General features: G+C 38.6%; 1 long non-coding RNA gene across 2 annotated transcripts in view; it reads right to left on the bottom strand.

The window, feature by feature from the left end:
• Positions 1-249: 249 nt before the first annotated feature.
• The window catches only part of LOC135116873 (uncharacterized), a 45,374-nt gene continuing 25,480 nt past the window's right edge, over positions 250-20,143 (bottom strand). Inside the window, exons 3-4 of one of the 2 annotated variants that reach the window (XR_010276438.1) lie at positions 1,096-1,301; positions 250-354 (exon numbers count right to left, since the gene is read on the bottom strand). This is a non-coding gene — a long non-coding RNA (uncharacterized LOC135116873). Of the gene's footprint in view, positions 355-763; positions 1,302-20,143 lie in introns of those variants that run through there. The other variant, XR_010276437.1, reaches the window with a different exon arrangement.

The following is a 20,143-nucleotide window of genomic DNA, read 5'->3' as shown; positions in this document are numbered from 1 at the left end:
TGTGTTTTATAAACTAAAAACTGTTATGTGCCTAATTAGTTTTCATGACACATGAAAATGTTGTATGGGGTAACAAGCAATAAAAATAATTTCATGTGTTAACAATTTTGTTTTATTATACAAGATTCTTATCATAGCTTTTTATAAATGTTACCAAGTTATTTTGACAAGTCTTAAATATAATACAAAAATCGAGTGATTCGATAACTTTGGTAGTTTAGCTTGACATTTATTTTAAGAGAATATGCTTTACTTTACCTTTGCTAATCCAATACCTTCATTAAACTGCATATTTAAACTTAATTTAAAAATTGTCCTTATTAAGCCTATCTTCTTTTATCTCCTTACAGCAACCTGGAAATCAAAAAAAGATATCGTTTTAATAAAAGCAGCGTTCAGCTGAGCGTGTCCAGCGCGGTTATTGTTAGTCCCGCGGCGTCACTCGCATACGAAATGCCGATGGAAAGTCGAGCGATTGTCACAAGAGGCCTATTACTATGCCGGGCCTGTCGACACTTCCAGATGTCCTGTACACACCCGTCTCACATTAGTGAGCGTACATTCTTAGATACACTAGAGAAAAAAAATTAGGAGATAGTGAACTTTTATAATAATTATAGCTATGTATTTGTGAACATTTTTTACTTGCTTACTTCTTAAAATTGTAATTTAATAGTTTTAAAGACACCAACTGTGAATGACGAACTAGGCAAAGATTTTAAGGTTGACTTGGAGAAAGTATGATACATGACTAATTTTAAGAGGTCTGAAAGGCTGGCGCTCCATGTAAAGCAGTGGTATACAGCAGCCCCTGGTTGGACAAGAAACCAACCGATATAGTTTGGAACACAGTCGCTGATGATGTTATATTTTTTTGATTGGTAAATTACTTGGCTAAAATCGGACATTACCAAGGAAATTCAAAATTTGACTATTTATTTTTATATCAACACAGAAGGTCCTAGCAATTTTTAATTATTTTGTAAAATTAAACAAAACCATCAAATTATTATCTTCTTTTACTACATGCATCATTCTACTCACCATAGTATGTACGCACAGCGTTACGGGCGGCCATTTTCACAGCCTACTTACGTGCCGAACTGCCGAACTGTTCCGACGGCTATCGATGTTATCTCCTGATATTGCCTTTTTAGCCACCGTTAGCCTCCCACCATTAACCGGTTGCCATCACTAATGCAAGCTTGGGACAATTTTCACCACCTCCTCACAGATAGGAGATAATTTGAGAGCGATCTTAGATCTAGATTTTTCGTACGTTTCGATTTTCCGTGGAAATCCTGAAAAGAAAAAGTCGAGTTGTATAAAAAAGGTCAGTGACTCTTTTTAAGTTTTTATGTTTTACGTTTTCATATAGCTTTCCTAACAATGGAAGCCAACAGCTTGTGTTTCGAAAATACGCTACAAAGATGTCTCCTTACTCCTTAGATACACAGCTATTTCACGCGGGGCACCTCCGACCTCCAGCCAAAACAATTTTCACCATCCGAACTTTAATTCTTATATTTCAGGAGCCGTGTTGTGTCTGAGGTGAGAACAATACGAGGGGGGGGGAGTGGTATCACCCCCCTCCTCCCCCTCCCCTGTCCCTCGGAGCCGGGACGTCGACCTTGCTATTGCAATGCGCAACACGCGCAGTACTTTTGTCGCTGCCTGAATAAGGTCACGGTATGCCGTCTCCAGGATATATAGGTTAGGTGGAACATATGACTGCTGTTCAAGGATACCCCACCAATTATCTTTGAGAAGTAGTTAAAGGGATTAATGCTAAGGCTTTACCTCTATTGCAAAATCAAGCAGATCAGTCGAGGAATTTCATAATTTATTTACCAAGATTTGTATCACAAAAATAATAAATAACCTGCCTACGTATTTATTGTCAGGTTTAATCCAGTATTTTGTAAACTCAGTATCGACAAGATCTCGAAAGATATTTTGTGGGTTAATAGATATTCGGCTGTCAATTGGAAGTGATAAATCTTTTATCTTTAATTGCAGTATTTAGTGTGTAGGTGTCAGCAAATAATTCTCTGCGATTCTTGTATAATTTTATTGATATAGGTAGCGCATTTGAAATGTTGATTTGTGAACATGAAGTTGGAGATTGAAATGATTTCTGCTTTATGGTGGCAACTAGAGAAGTCATGAAACTTTAAAACCAAACCCACATCTCATTTGGCTTACGTTAACCCCTCGAACATCCAATAAAATGAACCCTGAAAGCCAAAAGCAATTTTCACGAAAAAAAATCTTTTCTTTCAGCGAAGTTTCACGGCCATGTAAAAAGCAGCTTTCACCAAACATCTGTGCGTAGTGAGACAAACGCGAGACGCGACCCGAGCCTGTATGAAAGCGTATCTTATGCATTTTACATGAGCTGGGCCAGCCATCGGGCCCCTTACCTTCGCCTTAACACAGAGGCGAGTCACGCACACACGCGCAGCCGCGGCCATTGTCAGCGACACAAAAACACGCACACCAGCCAGGACTCGTTCTAATTAGTTGTTTGTAAACACATGTCACCAGCACTGCGCGTGTGTGGGTGTAGATGCGTGCGAGGCATCGTCCATGAATTATGTAATGCAACTTTGTTGTCGGTGAAAAGGTGACACTAGGATTCGAAAAACTTGGAAAGAATTGACTTTTATAACTGAAAATAGCTACCAAAGATTTTAGAAGTTAGAATTTTGGTTATGACTCAGCTTTTTTGACCTTAGATTTTGATCATTTGTCTTTTGTGACTGAGTAAAGTAAGCAGTACCTTCTAGGGGTACATAAGGAGTACATATGTATGTGCTAGCATTGTCCGAGCGTCACTTAGCAGAGACAAACGATCTGGAGGAGTGCCAGCGACGGGAAATTAAGATTGGTGTCTCCGAACAGAGATATTTCAATGTATTACGTTTGGATAAATGTATCTGTTTGTGGAATTAGACGTTGAAGTGCTTTGATGGTATCAGGAGCTATCAATGATTAGATGATAAACGAGTGACAAAACTATCCATAGATACTTACAGTTACTGTATTTATAACTCAAGAACCGATGTGGCTGAAAATTGGCAAGAAGGCAGTATTTTAATACTTCTCTTTTCAGAAACATATTGCACCAATTTCAGGAACCATTTTATTCAATGCTATTTCTTCTGTTTTATTAACGAAATTGAGTAGCAAAATGCTCAAAAATATTTATATACAAATACATTACTTAACTTTCCTTACATGTTACCTAACCATCCAAAAATAGCTGATTAACTGAAACAAATATCTCTACCAGTTACACTAGTTGTGATCCATCTCATTGGTATGTATTACCTTTACCCTAGTTTGATTAGAAAACTATTCTCAAATCTTTCAGTAATTAGGTACCACATAATTAAAAGGTAACTTTACCACAAACATATCTGGGATGATTTTCGTCAAAACAGCCCGCTTATGTTCCGCATACATTAACTCCCCTAACTGGTATTGTTTTAAGTCCGTCATGAAGTCTTGAAGTGGGCACGGCGTCAAGGACCGTTTGCATATTTTAAATATTTTTGTTTGGGTGCGAGTCGCGGATATATTTCGACACGATTCGTGAAGATGAGTATGGTTTTTGAAGGTATAATTGATTCAGAAGGGTTCGGATTTTTTTTGAGGGTTTTCGCAATTTGGATGGGTGTCTTTGACTTTGAGTTTTCTCCAATTTGGATGGTTGCCTTTGAGTTTTCTCGCGTACAGTCGTCATGATCCTTACCAAAGTTAAAAATATTGAACCAATTGAAATTGAAGTTGGTCGACAGACAGTCTAGCTAGTATTTTTTTGTAAAGTTCTTTAAAAACACGGAAACAACATTTTGATCGCTAATCATGTCAGGTCAATTATGTCTATACAAACTTAATTTGAATGATCATAATAGACTTTTATTTTTAACCACACTAGCTATTTTCCTATTTTTGCATACAACTGCAGCTTTGACCGCCACAAAACAGACAACCCCTATTTATTTCATACATGAATCTCCCATTTAATAATCTAGTCATACTAGTTCCTCGGGGTAGCTGGATGTGCGAGGGGGTGGGGTGTGCGGCTGTCTGCCGGCGGGGAGGGAGGGGGGGTCGGAGTGGGGGTAGGAGGTTCGGTTAATGAACCCGCAGGGATGCAACTCGGCGGACATTTCGCAATAATATTAGTTCAGCGCTGAAATGAAAGCCTCGCGGTGTTTGTATGCCCAAAGATTTTGAATGCGCTGATGCAGTTGTAATTAAAGTTGGGCTCTTTAGTGGTAACGTCATACCGTGGAAGTGATGACTTTATGTTACTTTTATATGATTTGGTTTCCACTAGATCCCGTAGGTAATGCATCTACGAGTTTACTAAATTTCTTGTAATGTCAAAAAAGTATAAGTTAACACAGCCTAACATAGCCAACTACATGGGTAAAGAAATCTAAAGGTACCAGATGAATTTTATGTACGAATCGTGATTCGGTTAAAGTTTTCCGACTACCTAGCAATTTATTTAAAACACAGTCCAAATCTAAAATAGCAAATGCTGCCTAAATTCAGGGAAGTTTAAGTCGAATAGGAAAAATTGCAGCACAAGCGTAACGGGGAACACGAATTGTGGAGTCTGAAATACAGTTGTAAAATAGTTTAGATACATTTAATTTCAACAACCCTTGGAATTAATAACATATTTTTTATTGCTGTGGCTATTTGTACTTGTTCTAAATAGTAAGCAATGAAGAATGTAAATATTTTTTACCAATCGTTTCAATACTTGTCTTTTGTACGGGTTGTGTGACCACGATACATAAGATGTCAATCTCGCGATGAGATGATGTCAGCTAATCAGAGGTGGGTGTTGTCAAGAGGAAACGACCTTTATTAGCGAGTGTCTTTAATTCACTGATCATACAAAATTAACATAAAATAAAGTAATATAAAATGTAGGTCGCGCATGAACAATGCTATGCGATGTCATCAAGATTAAATTATGTATATAAAATAAATGTACGTTCGTCCGTACATACTGCCAACACAAAAGAGAACCAACTTAATTTAAAAGTACAACTATGTCTAACACTACATAAGAATTAAGTATAAAAGCAACAACACATGTATTTATGTAAGTAAAGTGCATTGATGAATATTGGTGCTATTGTTACTATTATTAGTTATCATTAACTACACTGAAGCTAACTGTTCTGTTCATAGTTGGCGATGTAGCCTTATTCACACTTGTCACACTATATGCTTTGCGCATCACTGGTGAGAACGTCTCACTATTGTTTGAGTTGTTCTTTTGCCCCGGAGATGAGATCGGCTGATCTCTGGTCACCCTGATATTCACATCACTCTCCTGTCTTGTCATCGATGCTGCTACTCCGACCCCAGGCTCAGGAACTGATATGGTGTCACCTGAAGGTTTCCGTGTCTGTGTATTGATTCGCCATTGGTTCACTTTGTACCCCATGACAATAAGAACGATCAGAAGTACAGTACCCAAGATGCCGTAAATTATATAGTAATGCGGAGTATCATCTAGTGGGCTTTCTTCCAATTTTTGTTTCTTCAAATTGGAAATCTGTCGCTTTATTTCATGGAATTCTGCCGTGTGGTTGGTAATCTGAATGATGTCTTGTGGAGTTACAGATGTATTCAAAATGTTGTTTAATTGAGATATGTTCGGAAGTCTTTCCACAGTGGGTTGAATGAACATCTGATTCATATAGTTATGATGACTATGTATTGTAAACATATCACCTTTCAAAACACAACCTTGCCCGATGGTAATGACCCCACTACCAATTAATTGTTTAGTCACTAGGCCGTCTGGGCATAAAATGCGGACTGAGCATTCCTCGCAACACGAGAATAGCCACGAGTCTCGGGTGTGTAATTTGATCCAGTTGTATGTGCATTCCTTGATTTCAGTATGACAGTACTTATTGTCACTATTTTGTGTATATTTGATTTTACAAATGGATTCTCCCATTTTAATGTGTAAATGGGATGATTTAATGAACAGATAAATTCATTTTCAGCACGCATGGCGCACGATTGTACGTCTTGTTCTGTCATGGGTATAACTGTATCCTTATTAACATTGACTGCGATGTATTTTGATTCAGTTTGAGTATACACAGTACTGGTTCCTTTTTGCAGTGGAATAGTGATGATTCTGTCAAGTTCAAATTTATCATGGTTCAAGAGAGGAATTCTGATTTCCATTAGCAAAAGTTTGCTTGTCACCCTCGCTTTGATTTGCATTAGTCCATATAACTCTTTGCTGTTAGTCCCTGGTATTTTGAGTTCGCCGTGTATTTGACTGGCGATTATGGTGAGTTGTTGCTGAATCTGATCCGGAGACAGTAAATGTGAATTTATTCTGCCATGGTAAATGTCAGTTACGGTATCTATTAAGTCATCCTGTAAACGTTGTATGTGGGAAATTATAATATTAGCCGACATGAGTGCTGTCAACAAGGAAACTTTTGTACCGTGGTTTGAATCTCGTTTCGAAACTGGTGCATGTCAGATGTGATACGTTGCATATGTTCAGTGATAGCGATAAAGTTTTTATTCATTACAGCTTCATTTCTTTTTATGATGTTGTTTTCTGCTTCCATTATTGACGTCTGATTTTTGAATAACGAAAATAAATGATCTTCTCTAATTTGTATAAGTTTGATGTCTTTTCATACCTTTTGGCAAATCTTTCATCCAAGACTCCAAATAAACTATTTGCAACATACCCAACTCCATTAATCAGACCTCTTTTCTTCCTCGACGTTTGTATGTTCGTCAATAAATTGTTACGATGTGTTATTTCTTCCAACTGATGGTACAACTGTGCTGCAATAGATGTGAGCATAGGTTCCTCTCTACACGATTTGTTTATTTGCCGAAGGAAAGACTCTATGTCGACAATGCTCTGCCAATAGGAGGTCATATTATAGAAAACCACCATTTTCCATTGGTCTTGTACAATATTTATGTCAGCAATTTTGTCAAAATACAGAGAGTTCGAATTGTGCAATGACGTCACGTGTACTGTTTGTTGGAGAGAGGGAGTTACGAATGTGAGCAGTAATAGAAGAGTGGTTGCGAGAAAGTTCCGCTTGATTCTTCTCGCAGCTCTTGGTTTTATTTTGTCAGATTCTTGAGTGTTGTCAGATTCTTGAGTGTTGTCAGATTTACATATCGTCTCGTCTTCCTGTACGGGAAGAGATGATAATTTAATAATTGGCCTTTTCACTGTGCCTGATTTTGTTTTTACAGTCACCACTCGCACATAACCATCTTTTCCGGGATGCAATTCCATTATTCGCCCGAGAACCCATTTTGAAGGTGGCAAGTTGTCTTCTTTTATGAGCACTATATCATTGATGCAAGGGGCCTTCTTAGGAATATTCCATTTGTATCTTGATTGCAATTGTTGTAAATAGTCTGAAGACCATTTTTTCCAGAATTGTTGATGCATATGTTCTGTTAATTGCCATCTTGTTTTTATTCCGCATGCATCATAAACTGTCAGGGTGAAGACAAAATGTTTCCACCAGTTAAAAATGTCCTGGTGTAAGATATTCATCTTCTGGATTTTCTGTCATAGCGTAGAGAGGTCTCGAATTTAAACAAGCTTCGATCTGAGTCAAAAGTGTCGAAAATTCCTCATACGTCAATTTTGTTCTCCTAGAACTCTTTTAAGGTGATGCTTCATACTTTTTACGGCAGCTTCCCACAACCCACCTGCACTAGGCCACGCAGGTGAGTTGAAGTGCCAAGTTATGTTCATGTCAGCTATGTCATTTAAAAAGTGTTCATTGATCATCTGTAAGGCTTCTTGATATTCTTTCTTGATGACACGGGAAGCTCCAACAAAATTCGTCCCATTGTCACTATAAACATGTTTAGGAACGCCTCTTCTAGAACACATCCTCTTAAAGGCGGCGAGGAATGTTGGAGTGCTCAAGTCAGATACGAGCTCCAAATGTACAGCTTTGGTTGCAAAGCACACAAACACTGCGATGTATCCTTTTGTCATTTTTATCCCTCTGCCTTTATTCGCTTTCACATCCACGTGTCCAGTGAAGTCAACACCCGTGTGAGTAAACGGACGTGAAGGTGTCACTCGAGGTTCTGGTAGATTCGCCATCAATTGATTTTTTTGTACGTTACTAAATCTACAACACGTTATACAACGACGAATATGTTTTTTGACTGTTACATATCCGCTTATAATCCAAAACTTCTGTCGTAAATACATCAAGGTAAGTCTAGGACCTCCATGAAGTGTCGTTTTATGTGCCTGGTTAATAAGTAATTCTGTCAGTCTTGATGTTTTCGGAAGTATGATGGGATGTTTGGTGTCGTTTGTCAAGTTTGAATATTCCAGTCTCCCACCAACTCTCAAAATACCTTTCTTATCCAAAAACGGACTCAGTTTAAGTAGACTACTACTGCTTTTTACCGATCCTGTTCGTTGTATTTGTGCAATGTCATCATGGTACTCTTTAACTTGTGTCATCCGAATAAGTATGTTATATGCATTTTCTATTTCAGACGATGTCAGGTAATTATTGTCGTTAATTGTTGGTGACTCATACCTTGCCTTTTTAGTTATACGATACCGAGTATTTGTTATGAAACGCGATACCCAAGACAAGACACGTGCCGCATGAGTAATAGAACTGTATTTTTCTAATATGTTTTCAATAACTTCATATTTTAATTGTGTAGTCATTACTTGGGGATTTCTTTTGATTTCAATCTCCGGGTCTTCTATATTTAGAGTATTTTCTTTAACGTCATCCTTTAGCCACGTAGGTCCCTTCCACCACAATGAGTGCTCTCTCAGCTGGGAAGGGGTAAGGCCTCTAGTTGCACAGTCTGCTGCATTGTCAGATGATTTTGTATGTCTCCATTGTACTGCGGGAATAACGGCTGTAATTTGTTGTGTACGATTTGCCACGAACACATTCCAACGTGACGGATTCCCATGCAACCATCCAATCACCACCATGGAATCTGTCCAAGCATAAGTCTGTGCATGAATTTTATTGATTGCAAAAGTTTGTAAGACCTTTGCAACAAGTTTTGTCAATAGTAGGGCTCCACAAAGTTCTAGCCGTGGTAATGTCAGTTTCTTCTTGGCAGGCGCTAATTTTGTTTTAGCTGCTATAAGTTGTATTGTTGTCTGTTGAAACTCATGTCGGGTTTTGGCATAAATAACACATGCGTATGCCTTTTCTGAAGCATCACAAAATCCATGTATTTCGATGTCAGTTTCTGTTGTACCAATCCATCTCGGTATCTCAAGGTAGTTGATATTGTCCAAGTCATCCCTCAGTAACTTCCACTCTTCCTGGATTTCTTGAGGAACTGTATCATTCCAGCCTATTTCGGTGGACCACACGCGTTGAAATATGAGCTTTGCTTTCAATGTGACAGGCGATAACCAACCAAGTGGGTCAAAATCTTCGATATATCAGATAACATAGTACGTTTAGTGTATGTCTCGGTTGCGCGACCTATTTTGTTTTGATATGTAAATGTGTCGGTAACCGGATTCCATCTAAGTCCAAGTGTTTTAGTAGAGTCAGCGTTCTTGAAGTCCAATACCGATGGATTTAATTGGTGTTCTGTCAAATGCATTAGTAACTCCGGCGTGTTACTCGACCATTTTCTTAAGTTAAATCCTGCTCCTTTCAACATGTCAATTACTTCCGCTTGTATATTTTTAGCCTGCTCTATGGTATGAGCGCCACTAACTAGGTCATCAACAAATAGGTCATTTTCCAAAATTTTGCCTGCAAGGGGATATTTCTGTGCGTCATCACTTGCTAACTGTTTTATCGTCCTCATTGCTAAATATGGCGCTGCTTTTGTACCATAGGTTACTGTACACAGTTGATATTCTTCCAGCGGTTTCATTAATTGGTCCCGCCAGACAATTTTTTGCAGATGCTGCTGGTCTTCTTGAAGCATCACCATACGATACATTTTTCGCAGTCTGCCGTGAATGCAATTTTATATATTCGCCATCTCAGAAGAAGAGACAGGATATCTTGTTGGAGCTTCGGACCACATTCCATCAGATCATTCAGACTGAACCCTGATGTAGTTTTGCTCGACCCATTAAATACAACTCTAAGCTTCGTTGTAGTAGAGTCATTTTTAATCACTCCATGATGTGGAAGTATGCAGCTTACTTTTGTCTTAGTAACACACTTCTTCATGTGACCCATATTAATATACTCGTCGATAAATCGTTTATAATTGTCATATAAAGTGTCATCGTTTTGGAACCTCTTTTCCTGCTGTTTGAACTGAGCCACTGCTTGTGGTTTGCTATCTCCCAGCTTACTTTCAAACCCTTCCTTCATTGGCAACCTCACTTCATATCTTCCACTAGGTAAACGTCGTGTTGTTGTCATGAATAAATTTTCGCAGAATCGATCTTGCTGCGTAAGATTTTTCACTTCAGTGTCAGATGGAATGTCTTCTATCTCCCAATAATTGGCAATGTCTTCTATGTTATTAATGACGACATGACAATTAAATGATGGTGTAATAGTTCCCGATAGAATCCACCCCATTTTTGTCTGCTGTGCAATGGGTTCTTGTGGAGAACCTTTTACGAGTCCATTCATTATTATTTCTGAATATATTTTTGCATCTAATAAAACGTCAATCGGCTTCGATATGTTAAATTCCGGATCTGCAAGTGGAAGGTTATTGATATGCTTGTAATGAGCAGTATCAAATGAATTGTTCGGCAAATGATTAATCATTTTGGCATAATCAGAACATCAGTATTAAATGTATAATCGTCATGAATCGATTTGCACTGAAGGTTAATTTTCCTTTACATTTGTTTGATAAAGTACCGACGCCAGAGATCGTACCGTCAAAGTGACGTCTGGGTAATCCTAGTCTTTGTGCCGCATTCTCTGTAATCAAGGATATTTGTGAACCCTGGTCGAGAAGCGCTGTCAATTTAATATATTGTCCGTCTTTGCATAACACATGCATTTGAACCGATGGGAGTAATATCTCGTTACTGATGTCCGCTAAGTGATGAACAGTTTGCTGACGCATCTGTTGCTGTTTTCTTGGTGTGAATAGCTTGGTAGAATTTGAGGTCACATCGGGGTTGACGCATGCTTCATGCAATAATGTATTGTGTGCTGCGTTGCATTCTTTACAGCGTTTTGTGGAATTGCAGATATTTTTTCGTGCACAAATAAACAATTTTGCACACATTATATTTCGAAACTGTTGCCAATTTAACTTCTGGTGACATAGATTCAAATTTGCTGCATTGGTATAACGCATGGTTGGTATTGCACAATACACAATGAAATACGCTAGATGTTCTAGTAAATGCTGTTTTCTTCCCAGGCACATATGATGATTTTTCCTTGTAAGCAAATGATTTAGAATAACCTGGGTTATTCATTGTTGATGTGTTCTTGTCATGTTTCTTTACAGGTTCCAAGGCTGTAAATTTAGCCTCTAAGAATGCAATAGCTTCCTCAAATACTGGTAATTTACGAGGTTCTTTCCTACTTTCCATGTAATCGCTGTATGTGTGCGTGTCAAACTTTTTTATCAGCAGATGAACCAGGATAGGATCCCACGTCGTGGTGTCAATTCCTAAATTATGGATGGCGTGAATGCATTCCATAGTAGTATCATGTAATCTTCTCAACTCGTAAGAATTTTGTTTCTGTATATTAGGTTGATTAAGAAATATTTCAATTTGTTTGGTGAATAAAATTTGCTGATTGTTATATCTGTGGTTGAGAATTTCCCAAGCGGTGTCATAATTTTCGGCTGATACATGTAGATGTTGCACTAAACGTTCAGCTTCTCCCTTTAGTTTACCCTTAAGATGTTGCATCTTCTGAGCCTTTGTTAGTAGCTTATTGTCATGTATACCACCTTTAAACAGGTCGAGAAAGGTAGGCCATTGATTGTAATTTCCCGTGAAGACAGGTACCTCCAACTGTGGGGTAGAATGTTGCAGATGTATAGCGGACGACAGCTTGTTGCTTAATTCCCGTTTACTCTTTTTAAATTTGGTTTCGTACTCAGTATATTCCTTTTCATAGAACATATCTGACCCTTCAACTATGTTGTCAATTTTCCAATGCAGAGTGTCAATGTTATTCCATCTCAATTGCAGGTTACGTAATTCATCTTCTATTTCCCATTTGTTACTCAACTGCTCCATCTCAAGGTTTTGGATACCGCTTGAACGCCTTAAAATTCGTTTTCTGTTCAATGATTAAAGCATTGAGCTTTTCATCTGGTTGCGTACCTTTGTTTTCCTGTCCGCGGTACGAAGTCAACAAGTGAAGTACTTCTTCATACGTACGCTTAGTGTCATCATAGATGTTCTTGACGAAATATTCACTCGTAATATCATCATATTCGACAAGTTTCTGATGATTCATTTCAAATTCACCCCAAAGATTGTGTAGGGTATTCACTCTCGAGGTTATATACTCTGGAGACTTCCTGCCCGCACCATCTTTTTTAAAGTTGATTTTTATAGTCTGGATTGTGGAAATAATATCCTTTTGACGAGTATAAAGAGTTTGCGCTTCCATCTCGATTGTCAGGAAAACTTGTCAAATACCGAAGTAAGAAAAACTTGTCAAATACCGAAGTACAAAAATAAATGGAACGATCTTACTTGAGATTGTCCAGATGAGAAGGAGATACTTATGGCTGAGATGCTCGATCACTCTTCACACCAGCTGGTGCCAGGCCTGAAGTTGCTGTCAGAAATCACCGTTCACAGATGTGAGCTGCGTCAGTCAATAAGAGTCTGCTGTTGACTCAATATGAATGTCACGGCACTGCACTTTTACTGTCACTCTCCTGATTTAAATGTCATTTGCCAGGAGCCACGATGTCACTTGTCAATGTTCGTCAAAAACGCGGTTCGCGATGTCTCGAAGGACCAAAATGTACGGGTTGTGTGACCACGATACATAAGATGTCAATCTCGCGATGAGATGATGTCAGCTAATCAGAGGTGGGTGTTGTCAAGAGGAAACGACCTTTATTAGCGAGTGTCTTTAATTCACTGATCATACAAAATTAACATAAAATAAAGTAATATAAAATGTAGGTCGCGCATGAACAATGCTATGCGATGTCATCAAGATTAAATTATGTATATAAAATAAATGTACGTTCGTCCGTACATCTTTAAAAGATTTTAATAACAGTGACTAAGTTATTTTGAACATTATAAAACCGCAGGATTTACTTGAAAAGCTATGAGTCAAAACAAATGGTTCTTTACCATTTTTAAATTATTTATTTTTCAACAAAATATTTGTATGTCCTCATCATGTTTTTTGCTGAAAATTATAATCAGCGTTTTCGCTGGGCAACGTTACATCGTAGGGGTGCCCAATTCGCGAGCCCAGCAACCGGCGGGCGCCACGGAGCGCGGTCTGAATCTTAATGCCCATTAATCAGACATTGTGTGTAGCAACCCCGTCAGTCCCAATGTGCGCTAATCGGTACACCGGGTTTGATTCCCGGGTGAGGTAACGAACACTTGTTAGGTTTTGCACCACTCTTTGCAACATCAATTAGTAGCTGGGTGAAGTGTGTCTGGGAACTTTTTGGTTACCAGATTTGTAGGCTACAAGAAATTCGTGGCAGAAGTTGGTTTACCTGTTGTTAATCAGCAGGAATGAATAGTCTTGATAAGAGTTGCAACTTTTGCATAGCATTTACCAATTTCAACATTTTGTTCTGCAATGAGCTTTAAAGTTCAGAAATCAAAACACTTTCAAGCCCTATTTCCCGCGTGACAAGCAAGCAGGCCGAGTCACCGATTAACAAACGAGGCTAGTTGTCTCCTCTTAAAAACGCTTAAAAATCCCAATAATACCGATTATTCTATTCTCCCAACTATCGGTTAAGATGAGCATACAATGCTGGCTCGGTGACGTTTCAATGGGCGGCCATACTGGAAATTTGTTCAATACTCGACGCCGGTGCATCGACGCGCGCGCAGTTTTGTCAATACTGTCCGCGATTGTACCGTTTAATCAGTTCTGCATTCAACTGTACCGCCTTTGACGAGTAATTGCTTCCACCGATTGAAATGTTATTCCTGAGTATTGCCGAGATTTTTATGTGTTTTAATGTGTTAAACGAAAGTAAACTTTGAATGAAACTTTTAATTACGTTACAGCTGTCTTATGGGGTGCTTAAAAAAATAACCGGTACAAAAAATATCGAACAATTTACTCACGTCCATCGCATCAAAGAAAGTTAAATGAAAATACGTAAAGAGGATACCTACCGTTGAAAACAAACGCTTAAATATACAAGTTGAACAAAAACACTGGAAACACTTCAATCAACAAGGCCCGCAAAAACACAGAACCAGCCAGCAATTAAAATTGAAAATAATATCGAGAACTCGACGGACAATAACGAAGCTAGCCATTAAAATAAGAGGCGGAATAATAAATGAAGCTGTACTCAAATTAAAAAAAAAAGAAGAAAATTCCCGCCACGACGAATGCATAGAATATGGCGTAGGTACGGACCAATCAAAATTCTTCGTCAATTAAGTGGAGATCGTAGCAAAAGGAAAATTGAAGGAAAAACTGAGGGTGGCTTTAGTAGTGCTGCGATGTCATCGATTTATGTCGATAGACTTACTTGCTTGAGTTTTAATCTGTGAAGTTTAGTCTAAGTGATCCGTGATTCGAATGTAATATTTGAACGTGAGGTTGACTTCAGTGAAAAAGTTAAGTCTACTCACATTTTGTTTCGTCTAAGTTGTAAGTTACTACATCTGAAAGTTGAAACTTTCAGAATACGAACATAAGGAAAAATAATTTATTCACAACGTAGCCACATAAAAATCCCTTATCAATTAAGAAGGTATGTGCTTGAGTTTTCATTAGTCGACATCGATTGCAAACTCCATACCACCATCGATATTTTCCCCGCCCTACTCAAGAGATATGAAAGCAATGGAAATAAAGTTTGTTCGCTCCGCATTGTACCGGGTTCGTCGTAAATGGATTTTATCACTATATAAATATCCCCTATCTTTACGTTACGACGCTAAGCTATGTCCCGTCACCGTGGATTTTCCTATAAGTATGTTGATACTACGTGATTTTTACTATAACTTTGTTTTTATGTCGCGTTTGCTCGGGTAATGTGTGGAAAAAGGGTGACGTGTATGAGTATTTAATGTACTTATGTGTTTACTTGTACTCGTTGTTTTCTCCTATGTGTGTTGCTCTCCAATGTTTACCTACTTACATTTTATGTATAGTTCTTTCTCCAAAGCATTAAAAAGTTAATTCTACTGAACCTAGGTAACTATGCTTTAGCTAAACAGCTATTCACGTCTCTACTTACACAGACAACAAAATATCGGAAGTTCAAACTATTCACAAGACCTTTTTACATGTGTGCGAACTCCAGCCGCTGCCAAAACATAAACAAGAGACTACCGAAGTTTATTCAACCGAATCCCGCCACCAGGCAACCATCGAACATTATATTCCATTACCCCCAGCGGTCAATAGAAAACCTACACCGGATCTATAAAGGCAAAACCGTTCATATTGCCAGGTCCGGTCACTTTACGACGAGCTCCGAGCCTGAATTATGCGAAAATGGCCCACGGCTCATTTGGTCTAAACGCTGCATCTTTGATGTAAGGGTCTCCCTGCCAAATTGTGTTAATAATACCCCACCAGCATGTCGAAATATTTTTGCCGAAGATTTTTTCGAAAATTCGTCTCGAATGACCAAATTGAGATACGGACAGCAGATTTGGTGATGCCACTTATAAAGCTAAGAAATTGGTTAATATTATGAATAAGCTATTTATGGGCCATGCACCTGCGTATCCTAGTCTTTTATGCCGTCTCTAATTATAAGACATATTTTCAGGAAGTAGAAATGTGCATAAGACGTCGCTAGCATGCCAATGTGAAGAGAAAAGGCCCGAACGAAAAAATAAAACCCAGTTTGTCACGTAACGGACAAATGACAAGAACGATGCCTACATGCAAAGCAGGCATAACATAGCGAGCCCTAAAATATTAGTTCAGCTATATATAGAATAGCTCTCGTAGTCAAATATTAAAGTGGAATATCTCGGCCTCAGAAACCATAATTCTGAAGGATAAGCCTGAAATGCCCGACTAAGATGCTCCCTCAAAATCAAACTAGAGCTTCAATCTGAGCACTCAAGTCATTAAAGTGTCGACGCGTCCTACGGTCCGTAAGTGATAAAAGCCATCCGTGTTTATGATATATTTGAAGGCTTGAGGAGCGCTGCGTTACGGCTTCCACCCTTTTCATGGGCGCAATCCTCTTAGCGGGTCCCGCATAAAAATAAAGCGCACTCCACCTGCCGGCCTCCGTGACCTAACTGCCTTACGTATTTAGGCTGCAGCGGTGCAGCTCTAACAACCTCGTACTAAAACAGAATATCGATTACTTTCGCTACTATAATGTAATCCCCCGCCCACTTTTCGTTTTTTTAGCTCAGGATAATAATATAGTGGTCTCTGTCTAGCGCGCGGGTATCCAGGGCGTCGCGGCGGTCCCCAGGGCCGGGGCGGCGTCCGTCCCCCGCGCGCCCCCACCCCCGCCGTATGTAAATGAACGTCTCATCGGTTATGTGTGCGAAGCCTATAACAACACGCCACCAGCAACACACCGATAACTCGATGTTTGAGGTTTACTGCCCTGACAGCTTTTGTCCTATTTTAAATACGAATTTCAGATTGGATGCGTCCCGACGTCCTTCATAGATCTGCTGAGCCTTTCTTTGATACCTAACGCTGATGTTGATGTTGTAAACAGCAGTACCGGTGCACGCTTGCACAGTCCTGCCGGAGGAGCAGACATGCAAATGTTCACTAACTGATGACAAAGATAACAAAGCGGGGGCAGTTTGAGCATAAACAATTTTCAAATACGTTCAGCCTGACAGGTCATTTGGTGTTTACGGCAGTTTATGTTTTACGTGCGAGTGTTTAGAGTTTGTTTCAGTGTGCGTGCCGCGGGTACGTGCGGCATTACGTCGTGCCGGTGACGTCACGTGTACGTCGAAAATGACACTTTTACGAGCAATAATTTACATTATTTCGGTGTTAAGCTTCGCGTGCCCGCCGATTGATTTTATGTCGGTCGCATCTCACATTTGCGTTCAGTTAAATCGAATCACTGGCTACACGACCGAGTTATTTTGTAATGGTGGTATCGCGTGAGCTTTTTTGACGTTTTTGTTTGCTACATTTTGTTTTGTTGATTTTTTCAGCGGTGCGGAGGTTAGATTCAGAGGTTCTATCTTAAATCTTGCCGTAATTGTCATCGTGTGGGTTGTATTACTTCTTTTTGTTAACAAATCCAGTCTTTTTTTTAATCGTAACCAAAGCTACGAACCCAACTTGTTCCGAATCAAAGGACCATTGTTTCAGCGACTTACAGAACACAATGGTAAAGCCACCATGTTCAAATGACAAGGTATTTCCAATCATATAAATCCCTGAGTGCGGAGCGTGGTGATAAGGGCGGGACACACGCGCGCACCCAATTAAGATCTTCATTAGGCGCCTTCCCCGAAGCTGCGCCCGCGCCGGAGCGGTGTAGCACGCGGTTTTGTTGCCACAATAAAATAAATAGATTAGCGAACCTTAGCGTTTGAACCAACGTGATTTCTTATGACTGATGTCTCTAAGGAAATGTAGCGTGTGTTCTATTTTTTGGTCGCTGAATTGTGACAAAAGTAAAAATTTTAATATTTTTCGTTGGTTCGTGTGAAACTAAGCCAAGAACTTTTTGTTTCGTTTCAACTTTGAAAGTTCACGAGTCTTGCTAAAATTCTTTGTTTGACAGCTCTCTGAACATAATCATTTATTGAGACTGACGTTACAAACTGGCTACAACTTCAAGTAAGAAAGTCAGATAATATTCTTACCAACACCAAAAACTATATTTCAATCGAATATTTGACTGGCACATCGCTGAAAGTTTATTTCACTTGGCTATAGAACGAGAACGTCCTGTATATAGCAGACAGTAGCTACAGGGCGTGTGTTAAACTTACTGGATTCCTACAGATATGAGCTCTGTACCTGCCGCCTGTGTAAATCTCCACCTGGTACTGTCGCCGATAGCGGTGTTTCGGCCATTTTGTAAATAGAATTTGAGAACTTTTGAGAGTTGTAAAGTTATAATAAGTATTCAGTTTTTTCAGTTTGAATAATATTGATGCTTGATTAGTAACGAAATGACATTATGTGAATAAAGTATCTATCAAAAGGCTATGATTACAAACTGAAATGAAATACATTAAGTAGATGTTTTGGTAACTTAACGATGAATAAAAACAATATTTTCGATGATACCTTATAATTTTAAAAATATCCACTCTGGTTCACATATCTGATGATGAAACATAATTTTCGAATCCCATAACCTACGTAGGTACTATTTTCTCTAATAATCATTAAAATCCCACAGACCTAAAGCACTTGTGCGCCCACCAGTACGTACATCGACTGATTTATCATATTGCAGCGCAGGTTGGAGCGACAATTGTAATGTAAAACCGGGCCCGGATTCCGAACTAACTCCGCAGCTCCGTAGATCCGTAACTCCGTTGTGACGTCACGTGCCTGACGCGAACGTTTGCGTTACGCGCGCGTCTGCGTTTTGCGTTACGGGTGATGTATGCGGTGAAGATAACAGAGGTTTAGGGTAGTTAATGAGATTTTGTTGTAATTTGTTTGGGTTTTTGTTTAATGTGGAATTGAAAGTTAACTTTGTGTTAGGTTACTTCTTCAGCTCTTAATCCAATATGGCTAGTTTTTCATTTAAATATAAGAAATATATTCTGTTTTTCCTTGTTTATAACTAGAAACCATCAAAGGCAACTTTTAGAAGGTGTGTTTTTTTCTAAAATAAGATCTACTGATACCAGTTTGTCAAACTTAGCACAAAGTAACTTTTACTTCATCTATTTTAACTTAAGCCGCCTTCTATCAAATCAAAATTCAATATTCAACACTACTAATCTGGATTAATGTTGGCACGTATAAAGTAACGGTAAATTATTTAAACGAGCAACCCAAAGTTGCACTACACAAAAAACTGCAACTAAAACAAAACATTACCAAAGACTATTCTAATTAATCGTCAAGTCGATCAATCAGCGAAAAATAACGAACCAATTTTTGTGACTAGCCACAATCACGACTGCTAGCGTTATAGGAAAATGATCACTATGAGGGTAAACTTAAGGGTGGTATTGGCGTGGTGGTGAAGTGTCGTGTCGTTACAACGCAGCCGCAGACAGGTATCGCGGCCAACAATGATGTTCCTCAACCAGTCCGATTGCGAAGGGTTTTTTTACCAGTATCCTCTGAGGGTTACGGAGATGTAAGCAGTTTAATGGACGCGGCAATATTAGGAACATAAAAATTTATTATTGGTTAAACAATTATTATTGACAAAATATTTTTTTCCTTAAAAGTCCAAATTAAGGAATAATTAAAATTTTTATATGTGTCCAATTTTTACGATGTTAACAGATTATAGAGAAAGAGTAAGCTTATGTACAAGATAATAAAAAATGTATCCCACCTTATCAAGTATAGTATCTCCAGTAATCTCCACCTACTCGTAATAATTAGCTGCCATAAATTAAGTTCCACTTTCAATCATAAATCATATAATTAACTCTCTTATTAGGCCTACTAAATACACTGACACGAGTCGCATTAATATGCCAAAACTATAATTTATTAAACTAACCAACTAATTGATTTAGACAGCCACTTATGTGTGGAAAATTTATATATCCCATACGAATGTAGCAAACAAATAATATTCGATTTTATATTACTGTTTTAATATTAATTAGGCCATTACGGCCATTAATTAAATATTTATAGAGTGCGTTATGGACGTGATAATTATTAGCAACCTTGAACAATTTAGCAATCTCATTGGAATTCAAATGTCAGGTTTGTGAATACTTCCTAAATAAATCTGGTTTTTCACGAGCCGAAAGGTATTTTTATTGGTGACACTTTTACATCAATTTGAGATAACAAGG

The sequence above is a fragment of the Helicoverpa armigera genome, chromosome 4, assembly GCF_030705265.1.
Source record: "Helicoverpa armigera isolate CAAS_96S chromosome 4, ASM3070526v1, whole genome shotgun sequence".
NCBI lineage: Eukaryota > Metazoa > Arthropoda > Insecta > Lepidoptera > Noctuidae > Helicoverpa > Helicoverpa armigera.
Note: the sequence above shows the minus strand (reverse complement) of the source record. Positions and strands in the feature narration are given on the sequence as shown.